The 5,463-nt window shown below is 55.4% G+C and overlaps 1 pseudogene; it reads right to left on the bottom strand.

Moving 5' to 3' along the window:
* Positions 1-296: 296 nt before the first annotated feature.
* Positions 297-5,181, bottom strand: LOC149338299 (uncharacterized; annotated as a pseudogene).
* Positions 5,182-5,463: the final 282 nt, after the last annotated feature.

Raw genomic sequence — 5,463 nt, 5'->3', positions numbered from 1 at the left:
TCCTCGTATTTTTCTCCGACTACAAAGCTTCGTTCATGCCAATCGAGCACTGTTAGTTGAGTGTTTCTTGAAGAAGGAATATGGGTGAAAAAAATTGGCTGTGGCTTAGCTTGGTTAAGCCTGGTAACTGTGAAGCAATACGTGGTTCTGCTGCCATTCTTCTCGTTCTTCTTCTGTCTCCGTAGCTCGCTGATGCTTTCTCTCTGCAACCGGCCGAAGCGTATAGGCTGGTGGTGGGGGTGAAAAACATTTATGGGAAATGAAGTTTTTTACAGAAAGGTGATTGGGGTAGGACCCTATTGGCCCTTTCCCCTTACAATACTGGGTGGAGCCCCTATTCCGGTGCCCCATTGGCAAGCAACGCCGCCCGCGTCCGTTGAACCAAAGCCTTTTGGCTCTTTAGGTCTTGACAGCCGGGCAGAGTACAGTGTTCGTAAGAATTTTGATGAGGAGGCGCTTGTCAGCGCGATCCAGACCCTTACAAGAGGCCGGGTAGCGCCGGTGCTCCTCCTTGTAGTAATCGGTGATTTGTTTGAATGTAAGGGCCAGATTGTCTGATTGGGAGTACCCTTCCAAGGACAGGGAGATAGCCCGGGGAGAGTGCGCGGGCGGCCTGATCGGCCTGTTCGTTTCCCTGGAGTCCCTGGTGACCGGTGACCCAAATCAGGTTGCGTGGAGTTGTATCTTCGCATCGACAGCTATATTACAGTATGCGCCAGGCAAGCGGGGGAGCCCAGCCCAACTCGTAGTTCCGACAGGCCCCTCGCGAGTCGGTGATGATGTGTTTTGACTTGGGATTCGTGAGAGCCAGAGCAATGGCAATCTCCTCCGCGCGTGTTGCGTTGTAGGCTTTGAAAGTGAGCCCGTTAACTGTGTTTGTGTTGTGTACGACTGCGGCCGTGTACCACACCACGTGGTGTGGGCCGGCAACGTCCACGTAATACACGTGTTCTTGGTTACCATAGTATCGCGCCAACGCCTCCGCGCGGGCCTGGCGACTACCGCTATGGTCTTCTCTGGACATGTTGCGGGGAAGGGGTCGTACCCGGAGGGCGCGTCTCCAGGGTTCTGGCACTCTCTCCCTTTCCTCAATGCGGTAGTCATGTTTGATGTGTAGCCGGTCCAAGAGGCGGTGACCGGTCGTGGTCTGTGCAAGACGCGTGTATTGGTTGACTAAGTGGGCTTCTCGAAGCTCCCGAAATGTGTTCACCACGCCCAAGGCCGGAAGCCTCTGGTTGGACGTGGTGTCCGGGAGATCGAGAGCCCGCTTGATGACTTTCCGCAGGATGACCTCCAGTTGGTCATCATCGTGTTTGCGCAGGTGCAAGTAGGGAGTTGAGTAGAGGATTCTACTCGTTACGAAAGCATGGGCAAGCCGCAGTGCATCCTTGCTTCGTAATCCGCCCCGCTTGTTGGAGACCCGGCGGACCATGCGGCCCACCTGGTCTCCCACCGTGCGAAGTTTGGTTAGGGTGGTGTCGACTCTGCGTTGGTGGTGTATGAAGAGGCCGAGGACGCGGATCTCCTTGGCCTCCCGGATCGGTCCCGAGGGGAGACTGATGCGAAGCGGTGTTGTGTGCCGAGGGGAGGGACGTAAGTGCACAAATTCTGATTTAGCTGGGGCGCACTGGAGTCCACAGTAGGCCGCGTAGTCGTCGACTAGGGTCGCCGCTGCTTGCAGGCAGGACTCCATGTGGCCCAGGTTACCTTGCGTGGCCCAGGTTGTAATGCCATCCGCATAAAGAGCGTGATGTATCCCGGGCAGAGAAGTCAATTTGGAGGGAAGACGAAGCATTGCCAAATTGAAGAGCAGGGGAGACAGGACCGCGCCTTTAAGGTGTTCCCCTCGAGCCGATGGTGTATGGCCCGTGATCCGTATCTGGTATGCGTATATAGGCTTGACGGTCTGTAAGAAATTGTCTTATGTAATGGAATGTTTTGTGGCCACAGTTGGTGTTACTGAGGTGGTCCAGGATTACTTCATGTTTGACGTTGTCGAATGCGCCTTTAAGATCCAAGGCCAGGACCACTTTGTCGTTGCGGGGACATTCTAAAGGATCTAAAATGTCGTGGTGGAGCTGTAGAAGTATATCCTGTGCTGACTTGTGAGGACGAAAACCGGTACATAGTGTCCGCGAAAATGTGCTGTGTTTCGAGATAATCGGAGTCTGTCACGCACCATCGTCTCCATCAGCTTGCCGACACAAGACATCAGGGAGATGGGGCGAAGGTTCTCCACATCAATACGTTTGCCGGCCTTCGGAATGAAGGTCACGAGAGCCGATTTCCAATCGAGAGGGAGAGGAGTCTCTCCGTCCCAAATGCTATTGATGTATTTGAGGAGCGCGGCGTGGGCTGCGTCGGGAAGGTTGGCCAAGAGCTTGACCGTAACCTTGTCGCACCCGGGTGCAGTGCCCCGCTTCATCTTGCTTAAGGTCGCCCGGAGGTCGTGGAGCTGGAACGGAGTGTCCAGCTCCGTGTTCCCTTCGCCTGCATAGGAGTACGCCGCCGGCCGGGGGTCCTTAGTGGTGCACATGTATCGATCCCTGAGTGTGTGCGCTAGCTGTGTTGTCGATCCTGTAAAGTTGTGCAATGCCCTATGTAAATGGCGTTGGGTTTCCGTGCTTGTTTGTATTGGATCGATGAGAGCGGGGAATAGGCGCCACGTGTTGTGGCCAGACATCTGGCGCGCAGCCGCGTTGCACCGGTCCACCCAGTTAGTGTCGGCTAGCTGAGTAGCGTATTCCGCTGCCTGTTGTGTGAGTTCGAGGATGCGTTTCTTTAGGCGTCTGTTATGTTTCTGTTTCTTCCATCGTTTGGTGAGGCTGCGGCGGGCCTCCCAAAGGTGGAGCAAGTGGTTGTCCACGGCCATTTGTGTTTCTGTGAGCTGTATCTGCTTTTCGTGTTTTGTGAGTGTAGACATGAGCGATTTGGACCATGCGTCGTATCCCGACTGGAGGGGGTCTACGATGGGTAGAGGTGCGGAAAGTCGTCCAGTCCGGGACACGAGCTTGTGTTAGTGGGCGTTTCAGGGGACGCATGTAAATGGTTGTGTTGATTATACAGTGATCACTACCCAGAGTGTCCTCTGTATTCAGCCTGTCGGCATGGCGTATGTTGCGTGTAAATGTGAGGTCCGGGCAAGTATCTCGTTGAATCGAATTGTGGACACGTGTTGGGTTGGCGGGGTCAGTGTGTAAAGTGAGTCAAAGTGTGGAAAGAAGTTCCGCAAACTTCCTCCCACGTCTGTCCTCCCGGGGGTACCCCCATAGCCTGCTCGGGGCGTTGAAATCCCCGACGATCAGAAGGGGATCCCTTCCAGCCACCTGCATAGCTTGGGTGAAAATTTCATTGAACGTGACGTTCGTAAGTTTAGGTGGGCAGTAAATGTTTAGAATGTGTACAGGTGGGCCAGACCGCTTTAGGGGCAGCACTGACACCATCGTGTATGGGAAAGGCGGTGTTGTGGGGAGCGTGACCCCCTGCGCAGTATACTGCTTGTGAAGAAGTATACATGTCTGCGGGTTGTGTTGAAATGCAGTGCAGTTTGTTAGTTGGGCCCCGGCGCCGGGTTCCTGAAGGGCAACCACGGCAACGATGAACTCAAAGGTCTCAAGATAGAGGCGGGGATGAGTCCGCTTCGTGCGGTTCTTTAGACCACGGCAGTTCCACTGCGTTAGTGTAAGCGGCTGAGTTGTTCTTGCTCGCGACTTAGGGTTGGGGGCCATGGTCGGAGGCGGAGGGTGGGGTTACGTTGTTAAGACTCCCCAGTCCGCTAGTGCCCGGCGCAGACATGCAGGAGTCTTCCGAGCAGTCTAATTCATTGGGAATAACTCTGTTGAATTTGGAGGGGCGGTTATCGTCCCTGATGGGCCCTACGCGTTAAGGACGCGCGGATTGTCTTTTGTACATTTTTGGATAATGTGAGTTACGGCTTGTGTCACCTGTGCGATGGCACTCTCCACCTGACACGCAATGGTATCGTGGATAATTTTGGGGAGGTCAGCCAATTGTGTTTCAATCGCGGTCACCCGGGTCTCCAGGGCCGCGGCGCGACTCTCCACAGGAGTAGGAATCTCCATGTCTGTGATGTTTTCTTCCTCGCCGCTCGACGCGGGCGGAGTAGGGAATTGGGCTTTGAGCGAGGTAAGCTCGCTGGCTAGTTTTTCGTTTTTGAGCTCGCAAGAGGGCGAGCTCGCGCTTGAGTTCCTGCGTCTCGGCGGTGCTGGTGGGGGAGGAGGGAAGAGGGGAAGGAGAGGAGGCGTCCCTCGCCCAGCTGCCTACCTTGGGTTGGTTGCAGGCGGCGCCGCCAGATGAAGCGCTGAGAGCTGGGAACTCCGCTGCTCCGGGTGGTGGCGGTAGCGTCGCTGTCTTGCCAGGGGGAGGCCGTGGCGTCTTCTGGTTGTTTTGCTACCGGCCGGTGGCGTGACTTCCCCGTGTCGCGCCGGAATCGGCTCCCTTGGGTGGCTTGATTGGCGGCCTGGGCCCTGGCTGCGGAAGCCGGATGAATTTTCTGGTGCATTCGCGGGAGCTGGTGAGGTGCGGGCCCCCGCATATTATGCACATGGGATTGCAAACGTGGGGGGCCATCCCCTCAGTACCAACCCCCACGTTCTGGCCACAAAGGCCGCATCTTTCTTTGACCGGGGTGGGACAGTTGTCCACCCAGTGCCCCAGCGTGCCGCAACGGTAGCACGCTGGCACCGTTTTCTTATACTCCTTGACGGGAGTCAGTTCTGCATTGTTGTGGACGTAACGCGGAACGCTGCGTCCCTCGAAAGTTAGCACAGCTACATTCGATGTTCCCAGCTTGCGCACATGGACTAATTCACCACCGCGCCACTGCACACTATGTTTCAAGGATTCGCTGGTTTCGAGGTTATGCACAGTAATCACACCACGACACACATCTCCGGTGAGCTTGAGGTGTCCGTGAAGCGGGAGCGATCCTTTGCTGGTGGTAATTTGGATGTCCGTCAGAAGCTTTTGAGCCACCTCGGGGTTCTGCGTGCCACAGACGATAATTTTTTGTTCCCAATTGGGAGAAATTGTAATCGCATTCATATGCTGTCTGCCGATGAGTTGCGAAATGGCAGCGCCGAGCTCACCGTGCTGAAATGCTGTCTTGAGGGTGACCGTACTGCGTGGCCTCAGCACGATCACGTAATCGTCAGGGTTCATCCTGACCGTTGGCTTAGGCGTCCACTTGGAGACTGGTGAAAATGTCTTTTGTGGACATAGCTGGAGGCAGCATCTTATGTGCTTGACGAGAAAAGCTCAGGCCGCGGCCGTGGCTATGCGCCGCGCAAGGCAACAACGTGTTGTTGTTGTGACTGAGAGAAGGATGAAAAGGAAATGGCACGGGCCTGCCTACTGGCTCGAGCCAAGCCACCACCGCTGCCACGTGCAGATAGAGGAGAGCTAAAAGATCAGAGGAAAGAGAGAAAGGAAAGAAAAGAAGCG

Source organism: Amblyomma mixtum, chromosome 6, assembly GCF_055824585.1.
Source record: "Amblyomma mixtum isolate Tamu chromosome 6, ASM5582458v1, whole genome shotgun sequence".
Taxonomy (NCBI): domain Eukaryota; kingdom Metazoa; phylum Arthropoda; class Arachnida; order Ixodida; family Ixodidae; genus Amblyomma; species Amblyomma mixtum.
This window is presented reverse-complemented; position numbering and strand designations above follow the sequence as displayed.